Source organism: Numida meleagris, chromosome 4 (genome assembly GCF_002078875.1).
Source record: "Numida meleagris isolate 19003 breed g44 Domestic line chromosome 4, NumMel1.0, whole genome shotgun sequence".
NCBI classification, from domain to species: Eukaryota; Metazoa; Chordata; class Aves; order Galliformes; family Numididae; genus Numida; species Numida meleagris.
Genome location: NC_034412.1, coordinates 40,987,039 through 41,012,488, shown reverse-complemented (window position 1 = coordinate 41,012,488; position 25,450 = coordinate 40,987,039). Strand labels below are relative to the sequence as shown.

The 25,450-nt window shown below is 36.0% G+C and overlaps 1 protein-coding gene across 4 annotated transcripts in view; it reads right to left on the bottom strand.

Moving 5' to 3' along the window:
* Positions 1-25,450, bottom strand: part of CCSER1 (coiled-coil serine rich protein 1) — a 632,727-nt gene that overhangs the window by 274,064 nt on the left and 333,213 nt on the right. The window lies entirely within an intron of this gene.

Below are 25,450 nucleotides of genomic sequence, written 5' to 3'. Positions count from 1 at the left end.
TTAACTTAAAAAATGCGTTGACAGGTTATACACTAAAGGAGGAAAAACAAGGTCACGTGACCAAGCAAAGAAAGACTATTTCAAAAAAAACTTTTATGAAGCATGCACAAGGAAATATAGTAATAAAACATGTAGTAGTGTATGGTGAGTAAGAAAGATTTTTGAGATTAGCACTTTAGCACTAAATATGGTATTAAAGGCAATTCAAACTCTGATTAATACTGGCCAGTGGGACATAGTTCTTATAAATCAATAGTCAACATTATCAGCTTCTAGGCAGAATTTGCAGTCTGGTAAAAGTACATCCTGCAATTTCTGAGGAACACACTGTGCTGGGATACTTGAGAATAAGATTCTAATTCCCATACCCTTCATGCACTTGCCAGCTGTAGAGAAAAGAATATCTATTTTTTCCACCCCTTGCTTAAATAATCATCAGCATTAAACTAGCACTTAGGTAAAAAGAAATACGCTTGACTCCATTTTAATGCCTGGCACATTTGAGGACAGTTGCAGGGAATAGAATAAGATTAGACGGGAGACCTGATTAATGTTTATAAATATCTAAAGGTAGGTGGGAGGCAAATGGATGAGGCCAGGCCCTTCTTGGTGGTGTGTAGTGATAGCACAAGGAGCATTGGGCTGAAACGTGAACATAAGAAGTTCCATACTAACATGCAGAAGAACCTCTTTATAGTAAGGGTGACAGAGCACTGGAACAGGTTGCCCAGAGACTTCAGGAGTCTCCTCCTATGGAGATATTCAAGATCAATCTAGATGCCTTCCTGTGTAACCTATTGTAGGGAACCTGCTTTAGCAGGGGTGTTGGACTTGATCTCTGGAGGTCACTTCCAACCCTTGCAATTCAGAGTGTGTGCACGTGTGAACTACTACTGACTTAAATCCTGTTTCTAGGTACTTTTCAGTTAACAGACTATGGAGTCAAGAAAAGTGTCAGGAGGCTTTTATTCAGTTCTCTCAGATCTATGACAGATCCTATCTCCTAGTTTTGCCTCCTAGAAATAGTTATCAACTGGAAGTGAAGTTTCTCAAAAAAAAAAAAGTATTTATTCACTGTTTTTTGTTTAATTATGAATACATTCTCAGGGTCTTCTCCAATCCATGGACCTCAGAACAACTATATGTCTGCAGTGTATGTTTCAACACCTTCAGCCCCTGCTGCTGCTGCATTGTCCAATAGAAATTCTACCACATTTGTAAAGATTAAAGCACTTCATATGGCTATGTGGATATTATTAGTCCTGACATCATGTGGATTATAGAGAACAGCTGTTGGCAGTATGAAAATAAACTATTTCTGGGAAACTGTGCTCAGTCATATCCCTTCTAAATATACCTGAGTTTAAGTGCATTGCGTTGTCAAGAACATACAACAAACACAAAAATGGTAACAAAGGAGTTGCCCCATTATTAGCTATAAATATGGAACAGGCTCAATGGCAAGAAATTATACGACATGACATGTCTGGCTTGTGATCCCTGTGTAAAGAGGGGTTAAGGAAACTAATATACGTGGCTTCTTGAAAACGGAAAGGAAGACATTCATTAATCTAGAAAACACCACTTCACCCTGCTTTGTACTCAGTTTCCCAACCACAAATAACTGCAGAATCATTACCACCAAAAAGGAGACTACATCTGCCACTCAAGCATCTCAAGAAGGACAGTCTATACATATGGACTTTCCTGCAAGTTGATATGCATGCACATCAGTGTGTACACAAATGTTATCCAAAAGCATATAGCAAAAGAGAAGCACTCGCAATTCCCAGATTTTTATGTCATAGCTTATTAAAAGAAGTACTAACAAACACTCTTCACCACATGGGATTTGCAAGAAGCTGAGAGCTCTTTCTTGTTGAACACAGTCTAGAATTAGGATTTGGTAATACTAATTTGCTGCATAGTGATTCTGTAGGTGTCATTTGTTCTAAAAATGTAAGACAAACAAGAAATGCTGCTTGGTGTTTCTATATATCTCTTATATTTTGAGGAAATTTCTGCTATAATACAAATTGAAAATAGGAATAAGAAAGACATCATCATCCAAGAATAAAAGAGAAAAATGTAGAGCAGACTGTAGAAAGGCTTGGGTACTTCCAATAACCCATACACTTGTCTGAATGGATTAGTAACACAAGTAAAATGCAATGGAATTAACTGTCTGTTGTCAAAGCAATGAATACTGTTCTTCCAGAAGTTAACTATTGAGAGACAGGAAAGGAGAGCACTCCAAAATCACATCCTGTGTACAAGGCCAGCACTGTTCCATGAAGGATGGCATGGGGGATACCAAAGAAAAAATACGTAGTAATAAGTTGTGGAGACCGCAGATGGTAGTAGGATGCTGCATAATTTATTAGTCTAGAAGGCAAACAATAATGCTGTGAGTGTGAGCACAGAAACAGATTTCTTTTACCCCTTGGAAGACCTGAAATTTTTCATTACTTATAGTAAAAATTAAACTACATGAGAACCAGAATAACTTAAGGAGTTGTCACAACAGCAGACATCAAAGAGGATGGACCTGGAAAGGATGGTATGCTGGCAGCAGAGGCTGAAATCACTGTATTCTCAGTCTACACTGTCATTTTAATTACAGTTGGGAAAACAAACAAACAAACAAAAAAAACTTCTCCAACTCCCTCCCAAAAAATAATGTATTTTTAAATACACTTTGAATATTCTGGGGCTATACTATTTGGTTTTTTAATGCAAAACGTAGATCACATACTCTTAATGTTTAGAAAAATAAGGTTGCTTATAGTAATGGTGCCACAGTTTTACGATTATTTGTTATTGGTATTCCACATCATAACATCATGTAGTGCACTGGGAGTTAAAGAGTTAATGCTCCAGTTCCATGGATTGTCGATATTTCCAGAATAAGGGGTATTCAAGCATCTCCCATATGAGGAAAGGCTGAGTAACCTGAGCCTCTTCAGCTGGGGAAAAAGACTGATAAATATTTATGAATATCTAAAAGGAGGTGGGAGGCAAATGGATGAGACCAGGCTCTTCTTGGTAGTGTGTAGTGGCAAGCAGTTGCCCAGAGCGGTTGTGGATTCTCTTTCTATGGAGATACTCAAGACCCATCTGGATGCCTACCTGTGCGACCTACTGTAGAGTACCTGCTTTAGCAGGGGGATTGGACCCTTTCAACCCCCACAGTTCTGTGATTCTGTGATTCCTTTTGGGGTGGCCTAGATATAAACACAGAGCCAAAGAGAATAATATATCCATGTAAAAGTACAGCTGAGTTCAAGTGCTAACCAGAATCAATTAAGTGACCACAGATTTAAAATTCACCTAGGTAACATTTACCATTTCTATTTATTATATCAACATCCTTGGACACTCTAGTTCCTTATCTTGCCATGAAAAAAATTTATACCTGCATACTTTATCAGGAACTCTAGTCCAATAAGAACATGGGTGCTATGAAAACATTAGTTATTCCAAATAATTGAATCCTATATTCTATGCACATGTTCATAAGTTGGATACACTTTTGTTTTGAGGATGTTTCATTTGGTTTAGTAAATTTTATACTACACATTAAGCAGCTTTCAGGAATATTTCATTAAAAAAAAAACAGCAAAAAAAAAAAAAAAACCCTTTTGAAAAGTGTCAGTTGCATTGTCTTCAGTTATATTCTCTGATATTGTTTAAAAAAATAATCCAGGATTTAGCTTATATTCACTATAGATTTACTGTTGTTATTGTACCTGATTGTGGTCAGAATGCTCTTCAAATTATCATATTTTTGTCTCTTCAAAGTAACAGCCTGACATGTATTTTCAATCATAGTTTACGATAGCAATTGGTATATCTCAGTGCTAGTATTTTCCTATTTTAGTTTAATTCTGTCCATCTGGGAAACTGCTAAACATAATAGCAAAACTGTTTCTCATCAGATCAGGTCACAAGATGACAAATTGTACTGCATGTGTGAAGACAGCTGCAGCATGCTATGCGTAAGTGCCAAAAGACATAATCATTTACATTTTGAAAAGTTACTTTATACCTCTTCATACTTAGGAACAAACAGGCCTATTGTACTTGCTGTAATTACGAAGAGCTATAAACAAAACTAACCAAGTATACTGGAAGATAAATTTTCTGCAATTTTACTTTACACCAAAATGAATATGATGCCAAAATTGCACCATAAAATTAGAATATTATTAAACTCATTTGATAAATGTGCTGAATTTCAGATGCTAAGCAGATTGTTTACCAGCTTACGGTAATGCAGAGATCAGCAATTATTTAGGATGTAGTTTCTTATGAATATAATCCTGAAGTATAACTCCAAACTAAGAACTTTGAAATTGAATGCTAGGTCCAGAAAGCTAAATAAATTCCCTAACAGTTGAAGTTTTGTTTAAGTTCTGTAGCAGATTCATTTAACAAATTCAATACATTTCTTGGTAAGCATTGAGAACATTCAAAGAAAATACTGGTTACTTGAACATCAGCAGGATTTTTATGCTAGCAGTGTGGAGGTCTACACTATGTACAGGATTCAAGATGTCTTTAATAAATCCCTTTTACCACCTGGCATCTGGAAAACGCAAAATATTATTGAAGACCTTACCTGAAATTTGTAGAGAAGCACCATGATCTGTCTGCAGAGTGAGATCTCACAAATTTTTTTTCCCCTCTAATCATTTTCTTAATAGTTATAACTGTTTTTTGTTGTTTATGTTAAAATTATTAAGACTGGCATAATGCATACAACATGAGACTGCATTTTTTGTTGCAGACATATTTCAAAATGAAGTCACAGGTCTATCTTTGAGGTGACCCCCTCATCTTTTTACACCACAGTATATTTATACTGTGATATCTAGGTACACATACAGTACCCCTTTCCAGTGTTACTTTCCACTTCTGCATTCACTCTAGTTCTATGCATTGTATTAATTTACATCTGTCATATCAATTTCTTTCAATCCCACTAAGAGACAGACAAGTGAATTGACAGGCAGTAATCGTTCACATGTGTAAAGAATACTGAAGTTTCTTTGGTTCATTTTTTACTTTAGCACTCCTAGCCAGGGCAGTTAGCCTTGCCTGGAGTCTTGACAACTCACGGCTGGCCATCACCATGCTTACTCTCCTGCTTCACCCTTCACATGGCTCCATCAACAGATTCTCAAACACAGCATAAGGATAAGCATAAGGATAACAACTTTAAAGCAGAACACAACAACTCAGAGACACCCCCAGAAGCCATTCTGGTGCAACACTATCAGTCTCACTATGAGGTGTCTTTCTCTTGTCCAGAAGGAACAAAACCAGTAATATTTGGAAGGTCACATCAGAAACAGCTGTCACTGTGTACATCATCTTTTAATGCAACTGCAGCATTTAAATGACACTACCATAAGAACAGCTCTACATTTCGTTTAACAGAATCACAGAATTGGAGGGGTTGGAAGGCACCTCTGGAGGTCATCTAGCCCAACCCCTCTGCTCAAGCAGGTTCACTATTTCTTGATTGTGAAATCAAATGGAGCCGGAGATTCATAGGATCTGACTCCAATACGATAAATAACAGTGAATTAACACTCATAAGCCTTCTGTGATTCTACTCAATGTTCTGCTTCCATTCAGTTACACATAGTATGTCAAAATTGTTTTAATGATACAATTTTGGGCACTTATTTGAATACTAGAATTCAAATGATATTTTACTAGGAAGGTAACACACTCAAAAAGACTATGTAGGCTATGCTACTAACTTCAGACAGTTATGAATACAAAGCTAAACAAACAATGTTTTCCTCACAGTGGTCCAATTGTCAGTGAATTGTGAATTACATACTGAGCAAATTAATGTGTTTTGTCATGCTGTTTTTTGTTGTTGTTGTTGTTTTTCCTTCATTTCAATTTTGCTCTCTGCATCAGCGAAAATAAACAGTATGGAATTTAAAGGAATGTTGCTTGATTAATAAACTGCAAAACAAAATCAAATAAAGATACCAGGTCAAGCCCAAGATGCAGCTAACCAGCAGAAATCACGAACAGCAGCCAGGAGTGGAAACATATAACAGCACACAATTGTATTTTTCCTGATATAATCACTCCATTTACTCTCTTTCTTGGCTCTTCGTAAGACTGAATTTATATACACAGTGCCATGCCTCCTTTGATGATATTCTCTAAACACAGTCATGAAAAGAAAACAGACAAATAAAAAAATCCAACTCCCCAATCTTTAAGCAAACTTGCTGCTTAAAAATGTAATTTTTTTGCCCTAAGAGAAGATATGACTACTTTCTATTCGTGTTCCCCTCATTTTTATATGTCTTTGCCTCTAACTGCACAACTTGTCATCCTTTTCAAGCTCAGAAATCTCTGTCTATATAATCACTCTTCTTACATAGGCCACCTCACATGTCTGATCAAAATCTGTGACCTACCTTTTCTAGTTGTACTGTATGAATCATTAGACCTGGGTAACCCAAATCACATGTAGCACTCAAGGAACAGGTTAGTGACCCATTCTCACAACTGCATTTTCTATTCTGTTTTGTATTTCTTCTAAAATAGTTATTCTGACTAATTCTTAAGGGGTCATATACATAGAAAACATGCTGAGTTCTACTGTTTCTATAGAAAAGAGGAAAAAAAACAATAAATCATGCATTTCTTTACAAACCTAGAATCAAAGTAATAAACTTCAAAATAAACAGAGTTTGGGAACAATGTCTTTGTATCTAATTTAACAGGTGCCCTGCAAGTACCGTTAAGAATAAATCCTCAATTGTATATACTTTTCTTTTTTTTCACAAGCCCTAATCATTTGTATGTATATATTCAGGGTAATGAAAAGAAGTCATTTTCAATTTGTGTCCTTATCAGAAGGATAACTGCCTGTCTTTATTATTTTATCAACTAATTTAATAGTTTATTAAGTCATTCATGCTACTAATTATTTTAATATTCTCAATGAAATATCTTGCTTTTATTTTCCTCTTCACATGGTTACACCTCCATCAGCTTCTTTTATTTTCTTCCTGAGAACTTTCAGGGCAAGGGGGGAAATATGAATAATTATGAGAGATACTAAGAATATTTGCATTTCTAAAAGAGAACACTGAATGTTCCATGTTGATGTTCAAGGCAGGAGGTCACAGGGCAAAAAAGTTTTTAACTGAACTATACATTCAGTGCAACTGCTTCACAAACTACGGCATCAATAACATCAACTTCAAATGAAAATCTATTTTTCATCTGAGAGTAAACCCTTGCTCAGCTAATGTGACATTTTCTGGGAGTTTCTTTGTAGCTACACCATCTGCTTTGCATATACGTAGAATAAAAATTTAAATAAAAAAATCTAGCTATCAGAAGATTGTTTTACTGCCCAAGAATAACTGTAAAAATAAGAAGTACTGAGACAGTGCAGTGCCAACCAGAAATACCTACTGAGTTTGGCTAGTACAGAAAACAGTACTGTTCAATAGGCATAACATTTGTCAGCATAATCAACTCACTAACAGAGCTCTACTGTTCCTTTTTATGAAACTACGTATGGAGATAAATCACTACACTAAACCAACTGGAAATAAACTTCTATACATAAAAAAATATAGAGAAAGTTTTATTTTTCCTAATATTTAGCTGCCTCTACATAGCGCATGTTAGATCTGAATATTTCAAGAACACTTGTATGCTAGTCTTGTAGAATCAACTAAAATACATTGTTAGTTTCTTAAAAAAGAACTGAAAATGCATTTAGGAGTGCTCTGTAAAGAAGAAAGTGCATAACATTTTCCTCTCTATTAAACAAATGAAGAACTCCAATAACGTCAAGATACCACAGGAAAGAGTAATGGCCATGAAACAAAAAAAATCCTCTTTGTAAACAAGTGGTACATTAGTCTATTTTTTAAGAATAAATCAAATTTGGGTTTTTTTAACAACATAGCTGCTCATTTTAGAGTGTTTATTTCATTTTAAAAAGCCCTTGAAAAAAAAATTAATCAGTCTTGAATAGTCTCAAGTCAGCAAAATTTTTTCATATGCTGCGGCTAAAAGAAGAACAGCCAATAGCACTGCCACAGTGGCTGGGGTCACAACTGGGGAAGTCGATACTTTGAAGTGTGTGCTTCCTCACACACACGCCAGAGCCATGAACCCAGGTCACCTGGATTTAATGTGGATGTCCTGACCACAGCCTCATTGAGATTCTCAAGCAGCCTGTGATTTTTCTTTCTACAGAAAAGACAAAGCCTCAGCAGTTTGCATAAAAATTATTCCAGCTTCTTCATTACAAACAAGAAAAGAGTTGAGTCTGCGGTGGAGAAGACATCAATGGAAATTTACAGTTGAGTATCACTGCTGCTTGCGCTTCAGAACAGCATATTTGTATTACTTCCTTTATGTACACTGGAAACATACACTTTGCAAAGTTCTTTTATTAAAATATGCACAATGACTGTAAAACTCAAGATGAATGTGCATGTTAATAACATTGTAATTCAAGCCTCTGGAAGTTGAATTAAAAGGTTCCAAATCCTAAAAAGAATACTAAACTTCAGGAAATATGCCATGATTATCTATTACTACACTTGATTTTTCACAGATGAGGAAAACTGCATGAGAAAACCTATGAAAATCAGGTGGTTCTTCTACACGGGTACTCATATGAATCACCTCCTTTTTCCCCACTCACAAATCTTCCCATTTAATTGTCTAACATTCATCATCATAGCATCAGGAAGTGTAACCTTGTCACCTCATTTCTGCACATTTTGAATAAAGAAAAATGTCAAGAAAAATCAACCAAAATTAACTTGATGTTATTTTTTTAGGCAGTTTCCCAGAGATCCAGTTACTAAAACATAATTTCTAAGTCACATTTTGAAGCAAATTGTGTGAGTCACAGAGGCATTAATTATTGTGTCATTTGCTGCCCAATATTACACTTAGTCAAGTTCCTATGTGACTCTTCCTTGTCATCATTACAAGGTCTTAGCTATTCTATTTACTTCTTACAATTCTGATTGTTAAAAAGCATATTCAGCTTAGAGCTGACCTCCTTCTTCTGTTTTTTGTCAAACAAAGGAAAAGAACTGCTTTTTCAGAGTCCATTTCTTCTGAGGAAAATTTCTATCCCAACATACCCACAGAGAAGCCTAGCCAATAGACGTGGTGAGTGAGAATGGCTAGATTAATGAGCTCATTATAATTCATTAAAGAGTGATGTGGGGATGACTGCCCACTTTAATTAGTTTTATTACTGTAGGAAATTGTTTCATATGCCAAACTCATCACCAAGCATGCCTGGAAAACATTAGAGTAGTAATCAGGCTTGAGACAAGAACCTTTCATTACTCTATAAGGCTAAAGACTCTTATAATGACAAGTAAGATATTAAAAGGATGGACGTGAAAGGGGCTAGCGTAAAGTAATTTATCATGTCTGATAATTCAGTGATAAACAGCACAATAGCAATCTTAAGTTAAAAAAAATTAGTAGAGCAGCTGTGTTGCTATGGCACATCATGTACTCTCCCTATAATCATGACATTAGCCGACAGTAATAGATTTAGAAGGATTAATAGGTCAGGTTTACTCAGATAATAAATTCTAGTGACAATTAACTATGACTCAAATAACCTAATGAAAATGTTAATTGGTAACTAGAATTTCTACAGAAATATGAAGGCCTTTTTTCCCAGTCATCCCCAAAATTAGCAAGTGTGTTTCCACACGCTGCTTGACAACTGAAGTTGTAAAAATCCAGAAGTTTAAGCATTAACTGTGTAAATGGATTGTGTTGTGCAGCCTTTAAAAAAAATGAGAAGCATGCAAATCTATCTTTTAATATATCTCAGGGAACAATTTTCTAAATGGTGCTACACCTGCATTACGTTACAATTGCCAACAAAGAGAACATACCTAGCAAAGAGAATAAAGCTTTTCAGAGACACTGAACATTAGTATTCAGCATTTCCCAAGTTCTTTTCTCTCTTAAAAAAAAATAAATCCAAAACACATATATCCTCTTTGCTCATCACCCCATCAAACCCAAAGATTTATTCTGATATGTGAAAAGGCTTTGAGTTAAAAGGCAAGATTATCCCCTTGCTAAACAAAACAATGAAATCAAATCAAATACATCCTACTACAGGGCAACCATAACTTTTTAATATATTGAATGGCTTTTCGAACAAACAAAAAATAGCTTTTACATTAATTTTATGTTATCAAGGGTAATTATACTCCAAGTTCAGAGGAAAATCAATTCAAAGTAGCAAAACAGAGCTGCTCTGAGACATCTTTTTTACGCTAGAGCCTTATTTAAGATTTGATTCTTAACTCCAGTTCCACTCCACAGCTCCCAGAAAACGGCAAATAAGTCTGAGATACAAGTGAGAACAAGGTGAGATGACAGTAATTTGGCAGTCTCCAAAATGTGCAGAATGATCAGTCTGCATGGATTAGCAAAGCTGCATCTAGCTTTATCCTATATAAGTAAACAATTCTGATGCTCAGCAAATTTTAGTTGAACAAATGAATCTGGTATACCTTGCATTGCTGAAATTACTTTTTCTGCAGCTCCTATAAACCCAAAATATACAGCTGTCAGATGACTATGCCCATATCTGCTCAAATCTTCCCATCCACATTAGAAGAGAGTATGCTTTGTTTTGTTTCTCTTTCCACTATTTCGCAGATTAAGCTGCAGAAAATATTTCTTACATGAACGGTAAAATTTCCATTTTCCTAGGTATTCCAGTTCAATTGATAAGGATTTCCCCCCCCCCTCAAATAGATAATAATGCAAAAATGGAAAAAAAATGTGTTAATACTGTGCAAATACTTATTGTGAAATGTTGTTATTAACAACACCTGCAAAAACACCCCTAACAATCCCTCCATCCGTTTTACTCATTGAAAATATGCCCAGGAATCTTACTGGTTAATCCTTTCAGTTTTGGCAATATTGCCTCACTCTAACCACTCTTATGTAATTTGAAAGCTTTTAGGCATACGTAGTCCTAGGCTCAGGACCAGCATAGCTTGGGAAAGACATGCAGCTCTCAGTTATTCCTCACCCAGAAGGAATGTGAGGATAAGGGGTACAATGAGTTGTGAGAGTGACCTAGAAACAAGCAAAAGAGACTGGTTATGGCAACAAACCGAAAATAAGAACCTCCAGGTTTTATTCTGAGATTTTTCATTGTCTTTTATATTCAGCTATCTTTTCTGTAAGATCGCAACAACCTATGTCAGATACTGTAAGATTTATTTCAGTACCAAAAGCCACAGTGCAAGGAGTACCCTTACAGTAACAGCAAACAGACCTATAGAAGACAACAGAGAAATCTTTATGTGCTGGCTCTTTCTGTTTCTTTTTGATAACTCTCCATCTGCAATACTTACATGCAACATATTTATGACAGAAATGGGAAGAACAAATAAATAAATCAGACAACCAGACTCTGCTGCCCTAAGCCAGGCTTAACACCATTATACTCAACCTAGAACCAGCAAGTCTGCTTTCTGAAGGGAAGGTTGCAAAGCTCCTGTAAAGGACTAAGGAACTAGTGACACCTATTTTCTCACAAAAGTCAAAATAAACAGTTAAGCAATTTTGTGTTATTTCAAAGGAAAATTAATTTGTAACTAATGATTACATTCTGATCACTTTCATTTTATATGAATAGGACAGGTGCATTAATAGATATTCCCTTACAATTCTTATTTAAACAAATACCTAATTATTGAAAATCTACAGGGCATGATAATTCTGAATAATATATTCAAAATACAACTAGTCAAGAAAGTTTAGAACAAAACAGTGTAATTAAAATAAGGTAGTCATGATAATTTTAAACTGAAATTACAGAGATCATACATTATGCCATCTTAGTAAGGATGAGGACATCTTGTATCTGAGTATACACTAAGCCTTTCAATGTAAAAAAAAAAAAGACAATAATCCTTTATTTGGTGAGACTCTTGCAGACTGAGCAATACTCAAACTAATTTTCCATTTCTTTTCATCCAGACTTACTATTATTTTACCTGGTTTGTTTAGATGTTCAGTAAATTACTATGATGTACACAATAATGAATTGGTAGGAAAATAATTTGTTTACTTGTGAAGGGAATAATTTGTAAATACCAGTTGAACTGATTACCAAATCTGTAAATTATATTCCCTTTCATCACTGAACATCTATGTATGTATGCAATATATATAAGTATATATTATATTTCCTCAGTTTGGCTGTGGAAAGAATACAGTCATACTTCTACCACTCACACTGAGCTGCTAGTACTAACAAAAAAGCCGTTGTTGAAGTACTTGGCCACAAATGCAGGAATGTTTTTTTTTTTTTTTTCCTTAAACTAAAAGCAGTAGAATACTTCTAATATTCAGAACTATACTGTTACAGACATACAGAAACATACAAGCTACACCTTGAAACTATTTCGGTTCCTTCAGTTCTGGCGAACCTGACATGAAAATCCAAATGGGGCTTCAGTTTACAGAAAACACTCTTAAAAACCACTCATAATATGAATAAAGCTGTGGTCAGAGAAAGGTATGACAGCTTTTGCTGTGTTTGGATCAATTGCATTAATAAAGCCTACTGTAATTAAAAAAAAAAAAAAAACATTTGAAGAAACACAGTCCAATAAACATGGTAATAGAGTCTTTCAGTACGTTATTAGCACTTCATTCATGGTAGTCTATTTAATTATATCTTCTCAAAAATGTTTTTCTGAAGACTACATTAGACGATAGGTTATCAACCATATTGTTCTCCTCTCATGAAAACTTAAACATTTTCTATCAGTATAACTAGTTCATTAAAAATGACTGCTCAATTATCCAAGTAGCACCTCTGATCTGCATCAATGTATGCATCAAATTCAGCCTTTGAGACTCTCAGTGCAAAAGATGTGCATGACACTAGCCATTTAGTTTTGTTTAAAGGAAAATTGTTCCTTCTTTCATCTCTTCCTACGTACATTTAGTAGAAAAGGTGGAAAAAAAAAAACAAGCAAAAGCTCAGTCTATGAAGAGCAACCAGACAGGACCTAAACTAAGGAAATCACTGAAAATTAATCAGCAAATTAAGCCTGAAATATTAAAGATCATTTATTTACGTATCTGTCATAAAAAGCAGGTTATGGACCCTGACTTTGCTGGCACATGGATCTTAAGTAACTGTTAGTAGTGATTAAACTCACATGTGTACATCTAATACTGTGGTTTTGTACTTAAAAGGTTATTTGTCTTCTTGCTCAATTCAAATTATATACAACCACCACCATGTTGGTGGGTTGGAAATTGAAAAGCAAGTTATTTCCTTCTTGGTTACATTTCTCAATTGGAGACTAAAGTAAAATCCAAAGGAAGATGATCACTCCCAGGGCTGACACCAGCTGACTGGCACCAAGTACTGATGCACTTTCTGAGAGTATATCTGCTGTTGCCAGTGCTTCAAACATTTGTCATACAAAGATCTTTAGCCTTATAGAAAACCAAGTGAAATTTCGACATAAGTATTCTTTGTCAGCTGCTGCTATATTTATGTACCATTGGCATTAACCATGTCCTATAAATGTCAAATGCTATTTCCTGAAAATACAAAATAGCTGATTTTTGCACTAAATGAGCAGAGCTAATATTAGTAGAGAAAATCATCTGAGTGTGAGACTGCTGTGGAGATACACATGGTTTCATCCGATTTCCCCCATTCTCCCCCTGGGAAATTTAGGCACGTGAAATAAGATTTTCACAAGTACAAGTACAGAATGATACAAAAAAAAATGATATAGTCCCAGAGATCCTGTCCTTCAGTGCTTTTCAAATTGTGGATGAGAAGCTTAATTACAGCTATAAACTTGGGACAGAGATGACTTTGATATCTATATAGATGATTAAAAACCTGCCTTAATGATGTCCTGATCAGACGGTATTAAGCACTCCACTTCTTGGGTTAAAACTTTGGAGCAAACTTCACCATTTATTGTCTTTGTTCACTGAATGACTCATTTCCACAGCAAGTTCTCATCATGTTAAAAGGTGCCTCTAAATAATATTTATCTAAGCTGAAGACACTGCTTTGTTTCTTTTGTCTGCCATACATATAGCAAGAACACACAGAACAGACTATGAAAATATTAGCAACGAATCTGTAGTCCACAACAAAAAGGCCAGTTATATCCAACACAACCTCATATTTTGAAACAAACTGCAAAACATTAGAAAATTTTGTCACTTTGCTAAGCTTAAATAATACAGAACCGAGCAAAGGTCATGGACTCCATTTTCTCTTTGTTGTAAACTTGACCATTTTCAAGATTAGACAAGTTTGCCTGTAAAGTTAACAGATACAGACACAGCTCCATACAATATCTGTAATATAGCAGCACAGCCTTCCTTCCATCTATGCTAAAGCAAGTCCTGCCCAAGTGAACACTGCTGCATGTATAATCAATATAATAACAAAGCAAAATAATTACTCTGGCAGAAAATTCATCCTTCCTCCCCTTAAAAGACAGCTACCACTACACTCCTAGAACCAGACTCTCATCGTTTCTATATCCCCACAGCTGTATGGTGTTGGAAGATTTGCTCTACATATTTTCACAAGAGCTGTTTGTGACTTCAGAGTCACTGGGAGTCTGAACTAGCAAAGACAGGCTTTGTACTGACTACGGTGTTATGAAAATTAATGGTACTATGCAAACTAGTAAGCCTGGGTTAAACACCTATGGGAGCAAGCAATAAATTTTTATACCCTGCGGAGAGAGAAGTGTAGACTTCAGAGAACAGGAAAAGTCGAACTGAATTTGCAGAGATGCCAAATAGAATGAAACCGTAGAGCAGAACTCCATTAAAGTAGAGGCATAGATTTTCTCAATTAAATGGAAAGAAGTAACTTCAGAAAGAAACACAATCACATATGGTATCATAAAGATCAATCTGGCCATACCTTTTGCTCTCTGCAACGGCAATGTGCGTTCTGTTAGTCACCTTATTGCCCAGTTGATTTAGAATTTATTTTTTTTTGTTACTCACTTCATTTTTACAATTCCTGGTATGCAGACAAATATTGAAACAAAAGGATGAAATTACTTAATTCCTCAGAAAACATCAGATGAATTACTTGCTGTTTAACCCAAATTTATTCTAAACTTCACGAAACCCAGAAAATCCTGATATAAATAAGCTATTGGAAAATGTTTTATGAATGCTATTAGCCTTTGCAATCCAATCCAATAAAAGCAAAGTGGTATATATGTTAAGTATGAATGAGAACAGAGAGCATTAACCTCTTAATGACCAAAATCCAAATCAAATTCTAATTTAATAGCAAAAGAGCCACTTACTGATCATTTACTGCATTGAATACGAAAGATGGGATTTTTTTCCACTGAGTTGCCATTCTCAGTGCTGAGGAAGGTGCTCATATATATTTGAAGGAAATATAACAAAAAGTGAACAAGAAAATATAAATAAAAAAGCTTACTTGCAGAAAGCATAATCTTTCATTTTCAATACAAATTTATGCATTTGAATGTAGACTCAAAGCATACAACTCTCTCCAGTGGCTGTAAATGAAATTATACAATTCTTCCAAATAAATGTGTCTATGCAGTTCTTTATTGGACACAGGTGACAAAAGATGCATCAAGTAAGGACTGTCCTTTTGATTCAGAATTATCCCCAATTTCATCTACGGATTCCTACCTCTCCTATGTGATGTTATTCCATTCTACTGGTAATAAAGTTAGATGCAGAGATCAATATTATATTGCTTTGGTCACCATGTCTGGTGACATGGGGTGTCTCCACAAGGATGCTGCTTCCCGATGCAGGAGTGCAGTATGTGAATGCTTTATCAGTACAGTTGCTTCTACGCACTCGAGGATAAATCCTTAATCAGTTCCACAAATAGTTGCTGAATTTTATCTGTGCATTAACCTCAGTCGCAGTTTAGACAGTATCATATCCAAAGACATCCAAAGCTTACCAATACGTACTAGCTATGGCAAAAAAACAAAATACTACGGGTTTGTACGACCAACAGCAGGGGAAAGAGGAAGGGGAAACGACTGACTATCAGAAAAGGGTAAATATGAGTTTTCCAATCACAGAGCTGGGCTTTCTGCACAGGAATGATGCAAACTTCTTTATCCAGTAATTTCTGGATAGTATAGAACTCAAAATGTTTGCTGATCTTTAAAATAATAATAAAAAAACATACGAGGATCTCAGGTCTCAGTGTCGCAACTGGGCTCAGAAAAAAAAGGGGCTCAGCTTATTTGAAGTGACAATTTCCCTCCTGCTTATCAGACCTGGCTTTTGAGAAAGCTTGATAAAGTGGCTGGACTCGTGTATGCAGTGAAACACATGACCCCATGCCCTGCGACCATATAAAGTGAAGAGATGATGTGAAAGAAGTGTCAATTCATAACAGAAAATCTCAACTCAATTTGGTCAGGCAATTTAAAATAAACATTACCAAAACAGATAAAATACTGTAAATAATGCCATATTAGTACAAATAGAATATAATTTTCTTGTACAAGAATCTAAAATGAACGCTTTATCAGACATCCAAACATTTAACAGGCAAGAAAGTAATTTGCTCAAAAACTGGGCGCAGTATTAATCTTTCATTTTTACCTTTGAAAGAAAGGCAATCATGTGGAAATGATCCAGAAATAATAATGCCCGAAGGAATGAAGTCAGGGTTGCACCTAAAGCACCCATGGTTCAAAAAGTCTAAGCGTTCAATAATTTTTGAAGAGGCAATCCCAGCAGAAAGTTGCTGTACCAGCAGGAACAGAACTCAAATCAGTGAAAAGTCAGCAAAGGAAAGGTAAGTTTGATGTTACAGACCATATGAGATGAGACTTCAATGGGCGGGGGAGAGGCGGGGAACAAGAAGAAAAAAAAAAAAGAGAGACCAGCTGGACCTTGAGTAGATAGTGTGTCTGGTCAGGCACATAAGCTAAGGATCATTTCCCCTGGGGGGAAGCTGAGAATTATAGATATAGAGAATAATGGGCCAGAGCAAATGAGGCAACATGAGAAGGTGAGGAGGCCAAAGCTCTGGATGCTGAAAAGTGTGGCGTTTGACTGAAGGGCAAATATACCTAATGCCTCATTCTTTTTTTCTTTTCCCTCGACGATACTACAATCACTCTATATCATTTCTGTATCATATTCAGTCTCTGGATTCAGATGAAAGCCTACACATGGCAGGCAGGGCACTTCTTCACCTATGCCTCTTCAGTTCAACCCATGTCTTAAAATAGCCATGCATTGTGCTTATTCTTCTCAGAGAGAAACAATGGATCATTTCAAATCAGCCTCCATAGTGAAAATTTCATAAATGTTTTATAACTTTATATTGTACTTATTTCAGTATCAACAGAATGATAATCATAATGAATGTGATTTAACGGAGAGATGTGTATATCTTGAGATAGATTTGACAGAAAATAATAAAAATTTAAGCTTCATATAAAAATTGAAAGTAAATACCAGATGGTACTGACAAAAATATACTGCCTATGCTTTATGTCACTCTAACAATCTTCATGTTTGAAGATAAATTAAGATATTATTTTTTCTTCCTTTTTATGCAGGCGAAACTATTGAAAGAATAGATCTGGTTTATTTTTAACACAGAATGCTCAAAGTGCCATGAATTAACCACACAAATGCATAGATGCCAAAGACAAAAGAATCAAGAAAAGGATCACAGCTCACTTTACTCCGTTCTCAAGCTTTCCACTGCTCAAAACCAACCCACAGTCAGGATGGTATGACTTATTCTCACCAGCATACTCAGCTATGTCATTATGTCAGAAGGCAAATATCATAGCTTCTCTCCCACTATTCAAAACAGTTCAATGTGTTAAACTGCAAGGCATTCCCTTCCGTTCTCCGTCTTCCCATTGTTCACAAGCACCTTGATAAAATATCCAGATAAAAGCTAGATATTTTAAAGAGCATGGGACAACTGACAGGTTACATTTTTAACTTTAAATATCTATTAAAGATGTTTTCTAGTTAGGTCAATCAGTAACTTAAATCTATAATTTACTTATGGAAAAAAATGTAAGAGAACAACTAATTCTGCAAACTACTGTTTTTAACTTTTACAAAGTGAATACAGCATTTAGAGGCAACAAAAATGTAAAGCGTTCATTATGTTTTTGGGGAACTTTTTATGAAGACTTCTGGGGAGGATGATGAGCTTATTCTCATTGCATTTCTGGGCTTGAAGAGGTCCCCGTTAACTGCCATCAAATTCAAATAATATATTCCATATCTGAGAAGCCCAGCAGGAGTCTGCTGGAGAGAGAGAAGAGCCAGAGAAATAACACTGTCATCCAGAGCAGAAGATCCAGAGAGGGCAATCTAAAGGAGCACAGCTATGACAAACTTAGAGGCAACTAAGAGCAAAGAGTGGGGAGGTGGACAAAGATATTAACCCTAAGAGTGGCCTTCTCCTTCAGAAGAGATAGCTACTAACTGAGTACTAAAAAAAAAAAACATTGCTCTGTCCAGAAAGAACAGTGATATGAATCCAAGTTTCAAAAACAGAAATAACCCACAAAAAGCTATGTTGGAGATGCTTAGACGGGTCGGTATAGAGGGTTTCCAGAGCTAAAATGCCAGAGTGGTGGCAGGTACTGTTTCCTGGTTCCCATCCAACAAAAAATGCAGTGACTTTTACTATAGTGAGAAGGATAAGAGATTATAAATATCTGGAATTGACTCCAGAAAGGTGGAGAGCAATGACCTTTCTGATGTTTCAGTATGGATACAGGAGAGAGAAGCTCAAGCTTCAGAATGTAAAAGCTGTAATATGGCAAGCTATCCTTTGCCATAGGGTGAGTAGGATTCAGGGACATGCTGAGGTAGAGAGGGTTTTTCTAAGTCTTTGAGGGAAGATGTGCAGATTGAGTAAAGTGACATGTCACACTGAAGGGAGCTCTGGGTTACAGTCTGTTATGATCAGACAGAAAATATAATAACTAAGCACTAAAAGTTGTAAGTGGGTTTCCATTACTGGGCTACAAATAAAAATGCTTTTAAAAAAGCAGATAAAAAGCAATTTAATTCGGCTGTGCAATAAAACACTATATATATATATATATATATATATATTTCAACATTCTCAAAAGCATTAATGCATATAACATTAGCTAACAAAGCCATAATAAATACGAGTGAAATTGGGAAGATGCCAGTATGACCACAGGTGAAAAACTGCAGCAGGAGGCGATTTCTAGTGATACAGTTTTCAAAAAAGTTAGGAAAAAAATCTGAAGATTTTCTTATTCAAAGTTACCTGACTAATTAGGATCAAATGAAGACAATCTATGCTCATCTGGACTGACAAATCAAGCACTTCCTGAATCTAATTTTCAATGTTGGAAATCATTAGAAATGAATTACAATTTGTCAGATCCTTTACCTGTATAACTGTTTCCAGAGTGTGAACTACATGTTATGCATCACTGAAATTAAATAATATTGTATCTCAAAAACCTACTAATCATGTAAATTTTTGCAATTTAGAATGAGCATTAATCTTTTTTGAAATATTATGCTACAGCTCTACTTGTATTGGAAAGGTTAAATTCCAGCAAGTACAAACAAGGTGATCTTGATATTTATCAAATATTTCTTTGGGGATGACAGCTCTGTGCTTTCTTTTAGCAGCCACTCATTATTGCACTATCACTTGGTAGATGCACAATATCTGAACTTTCTAGTTTTCATGTGATTGCTATTCATTTTGAAAAATCAAGTTTGTCAAAATGATTTACTTATGTGTCTGAGGGCATGACAGCACTTTCACTCTTTTATATATATATATATACACACACATATACTGTTTGTACCATAGATACGTTTTTATATTTTTTTTACCCTAGCTACAAACATTGCCCGTAAAGATGGCAGATTAACCACGAAATGCTAGACAGTCACTGATTTTTCAGGAATTAATTACTATTGCTACAACACTTAGAACCAGAATATTTTCATAATAAATGCAAAATTTTTTTTAGTTACCAAATTGTTTGAGTGATAGAAATTCTACTTTTATGCATTATACTCCAGTGATTAGGAATCTTCTCAAAGAAGGGACCATTGTTGAGTATAGTTGCTTTCATTTTCAAGGGCAAATTTGGATTCTATTTCTCCAGCACAGGGAAGTATTAATCAACCCAGGTACACGTGAAAAGATCAGCACACGTTTACATTAAACATACATTTTAAGACCATACAAGGAAGCTTTTGCAGTTGAAGTTGCGTGTTTCCAACAACGTATTAATTCAAAAAGTGTAGCATGTCAAAGTGCCTTTAAAGACTTTATGCAGAAAACTTGTTTCAAGAAAAACTTCATAAGTATAGAAGACATCTTTTATGAAAACTGAAAGGTACTTGATTAATACATTTGGGAAAACTACAGTAAAATCACTATTCTGATGAAAACATTAAGGTTCTACGGCAATTTTTAGCAGCCCCTTTATTTCAGTCGATAAATGTATTCAGTGAAAAGTTGAAAACGATTTGCAGCTATCCTATGCAAATTAGTAAAAAAATAATATGCTTAAATCAGTGGGCACTATTGAGAACATTAGCTAAGAACAATCAGTTTTAAATAACAACATCTATTCACTAGATCTGGAAAAGCTACCCTTGAAAAAAGAAATCCCCTTCCTGAAAAATCAGCAAACTACATGCTTTCATATCACAGATACTCAGTAATGGGCTGGAGGGAAAAAAAAAAGTAAAAACCTAACCATTTCTTCTGGCAACTTTGAACTTCCAACTCAGCTCTACACTCTTGGTGAATGTTTGCACTGAATAGCATAGCACAATGTTTTCCCAAGAGCAAAAGAAAATGAATGTTCCTTACTGTAAAAGCCCGTAAAAGAAACGAAAATCATTTTTTTCTGAAGAATTGAATAAGATACTCAAAGGAAAATCTTTACTTTTTTGTATTACAGACTAACTATCCCAAATATTTTCACTAGGAATGGATAAAAAGATGAAGAGATATAATTTGAAGTCACTCTTCAATAGAAAGATCTACTACATGAAACTTGTAGTTACTATAGTAAAAAAACAGAACTTTTCCTTTGCTAATATCATCATATAAAATAGAATTGAAAAAGACAGCTGCAAATACACAGTTAATTTACTCAGGAAAGACAGAGCAGCTGGCTTTGTAGTTAGCCAAACGCCTCACTTTGAGTAATCTCTGTCCTTTAAGCTTGACTGTTTAAATCAGGACTGGCCAACACCTGTCCTGGAACCAACTTTTTGTTCAGATGACTTTTGGACATCTTCTCATTTCCCCAGATAGTGAACAGGTGGCTTTTCCCCTCCAATGGGGAAAATACAGGCAGCAACAGGACACATCAGTGAGAGAACCTGCAATGCAGAACAGTCACAGGGACCTTGCTCAAAACTCTGCCTAGAAGAACCTTCCTCATGAGAGCACAGGCTCCAGCTGGAACAAGCCTGTGCCTTGTGCAGGAGCACCTCCAATGTAGTCAAGGCCCTACATCAATTACCGGAGTAAGTCTGCATCCACATCACTCCTGGAAGAAATGCTGTCCTACATCCCACCAGAAGTCCCCTACTAGCTAAAAACTAGGACAATTCTAGCACAGGCCAGCGCAACCTATTCTTCTACCATGCAAAAAGCTATGTCACCCAGCAATTCCCAGCCAGCAGAGCCACTCCCACCCATCTACACAACAGTAGCATGTACAATTGCAGCATCAGGGCAACAAATTTCTCCAAATCTAGTCTGTGCTGCCTGAAAGGGTCTTAGACCAGCACAGTCCACTTTCCATCACTATACAACAGAGCCAGGAAAAAGGGAATTTGGCAAGTGAAAGCCAGCTAATTTCCAGTATAGCCTAAATTGTGCATTAGAAAAGTAACCTTGTTCCCGTGAGTCAACTACATATATGCTAAACTAGAGCTGTAAACAGCTAGGTCTTGCTAATTCCATTAAGATTTGCCAACAAGTTAGAGAAGGAGCAAACTATCAGTTTCTCCTCCCCTATCCCTGTTCAGACTTTCTTGAAAGTGCGGTGTGACTCATCAGAGCTCTTGTGTCAGCAATTTTGGTAGATTCCGACATTCTTTGCCATGTGGCTTTCCTGCTACTTATTACCTTCCTGCATTTTTCAGAAAAATGTTTGACTTGGGAAGTGTATCATGACATCGTGACTGTAAGCTTTCCATTACAACACATTTGAAATTTTTTTTTCCTTCAACTTGCTCATCGTTTTACTAAAATTTAATTTTATCTGATTAACTGAAACATTGTTATCATGCTCTAATAGCTACAGAAATCTCAGGGATATATTTAGGAGCAAAAAATTACCATTGCTGTAACAGAATTAGAATGTGGATCTAGCTGTACTCACAGGCAATTTTCATCTAACTGTCGAGTCATGTTAAATTCTTGTTTTTCAAACAGGAATTATAACTGATCATCTTCTAGTGTTCAAGTGAATGACCAGCTCTAAGCTTATCTTCTATTGAAAATACCCAAAATAAGACAACATCCTACTAAAGGTTTTGAGTTTTCAAAATGAAGTAATCGGAAAGATGAGACTATAGGTCATTTTTTACCATCACATTATTACTTCTTTACTCCACTGTGTCAGTCTGCCAAATGTTCCTAACCTCTCTCATCCACTTAGGTGGCACAAAAACAGTAGTTTTCATAATGACATTTTTATTATTATTTCCATTTAATTATCTGTTAATAAAGAAGTAAGTGTTGGTTTCCTCTTTGCGGTATGGAGTGAGGTGAAGAGATTTGAAAAGAGGAAAACTGGTAATGAAATGCTGCTTAGAACAGAATATATTAAACAACTAAGACTACTTCTAAACTTATAGACTCTTTATGTACATTAAGATTGGCAACCTTTTCCAAAATCTTATGTTATTTACGGCAGCACTCTTGATTCAAACATTAGGGGACAATACTACTCACAGGGGAACCTAATTTTCATTGAGTCTGTCAACCAGGCATGTCATCATATGGATGAGATTAAAAAAAGAACTAGAGCAAGATGGTTCTAACATGTTTCCTATAATGCAGGGTGTCAGTCCTTCAAAGCTTTGTTATATTCATGACAGAGAAAGACTAATTAAGACATAGCTGTAGTAAGCAAGACATCCCCATCCCTTTCATGCATACCAGATCTAATCTTACCAGTTGGATGGAACAGCCTCAGACCTGCCAAAAAGTAGTAATTATATCATAACATTCATAACAGTGAGTCAGATGGTAGTGTGGATTACTTTATGTAACTAGCACTCAGATGGTTTTTGGTATGCAGCCTGCAGCATCATGTTCGCTGCCCTATTCTTATGTATTTTACCATCTAGAACATTTGCAAGTATTAATATTTTGCACATCTACCACGGCTGCCTACTGAGAATGTGAAAGGCACTTCAAAAGATTAATAAAATTAGTCTCACTATGCCACTAAAAAGAATAAATGTACTGTGGAAGTTCTGAAGATAGAATTCAAAACACCTACATTATCTCCCCTAGGAAAAATATACAGCTTCTGGGACAGGAGTCTGTACCAATATCCACTTCCCTACCTTAAACCCAAGGCCATCTTTTCCTATAAATAAAGCAGTGAAATAGCACAAGGCAGCAAATGTTTGCAATTTAAATCCATCGTTTTAACCTCTAAAAAGTAAGTCCCACCTCTGCAATTTCATACACACAAAAAAACAAACTAACAAAAAAAAGCTCAATGTTACTTTTGAAAAACATAACTGCAGGTAAAAGCAGCGCTTCACTTTTGAGGCACTTCCTAAGAACTTTTGATCGACATGAGTTTTACTTTCTTTCTCTTCCTTTTCCTTTATTACCCTTTTCCCCTCAGAAACAAAGGAAAAAGGAAGGATGAGTAAGGCTGCTGCCACCGGGAGGTACACAGATGCAGCTCTCAATAAGAGCAGGTGTAATTTAAAAAAAAAAAAAAAAAACAGCCTAGGAACTAACAACATGTTTACAGTAAATATTTATGTGAGAAATACATACCTGAATCATCTGCAGGTACCTATTTATATCAGGGCAAAATCAGTTCTCAAGTGAGCCTGCTAGTAAACTTGGTAGTAAAATGAAGTTACACTAACCTCTCTAAAAACACCATAGAAAGTCTGCCTTTGAACTCTCTGACACATCCCAAAAGTCTCTGTTTGGAATTTTTTAAATAGAGAAAACCAGTGAAGCCTCCTGCAGGCCTGATAGCTCTTCCAAAGGCAGCAGTCAGAATGGCTCTTTCTCAGCATAAGAATAGAATAATAACCAGAACAAAAGGGGCCCAGCCTTCAGCCAGGTGGAAGAAAGGGACAGTCGGGCTTATTGGGCTCTGTGGATTCAATGGCCTGGCGCATCAGAACCACAAGACTATAGGGCTCTAGTGGACACAGGTGCACAACATACTCTACTTCCATCAGCTTATAAAGGTGCAGAACCCATCCGTATTCCTGGAGTGACAGGATGATCTCAAGAGCTAACTTTATTGGATGCTGAAGCAAGCTTAACTGGGAATGACTGACAAAAGGACCTCATTGCAAATGATCCAGAGACTTTGTGCATCCTTGGTATAGATTATCTCAGGAGAGAGTACCATAAGGACCCAAAAGGGTACTGGGGGGTTTTAAGCTGCCTCAGATATGGAGGACTATAAGCAGTTTTCTACCTTGCCTGGTCTCTCAGAGGATCCTTCTGTTGTAGGGTTGCTAAGAGTTGAAGAACAGCAGGCACTGATCACTACCACAACAGTGCACGGGTGGGAAAATTGCACCAACTGGAACTCCCCAATTCCTGTTCATCAACTGATTTGCCAACTGAAGAGCCAAGAAGGAATCAACAGGGAAAAAGTTGATTTATAAGAACTTTGTTAGAAACTGTTCTGTTTGCTTATGAAGAAAACAATCAGTCATCACACAATACTCTCTTCTACATTGTATTATTAAATTGGATTTAATTGTGACAGCAACATCAAGTTGGACTCTCTATTTCAGTCCTGCCACCCATGATCCATTCTCAAGTAAATCTTCTGGGACTTCTTTTTATTTGCTGAAGTCACATGATTTGAAAAACTACATACTTATTTCTGGCATCTTTGATCTCTTTTGGTTCTACTTCTATTTCAGTTAAAGCTGAACCTTTACATGCTCTTGACCAAGCCAAAACATTGTCACGTACAGGCTTACTGAAAGCTGTTACATTCAGAGACTGTTGTTCTAGCTTGTTACACAAGGAAGAAGAAAGTTTTGACCAAAACCATAATTTACTGTCAGTTACTGCATCATGTACAAGTTGTCTTGGGATTACAGTTCAGTTAATAATTTACGA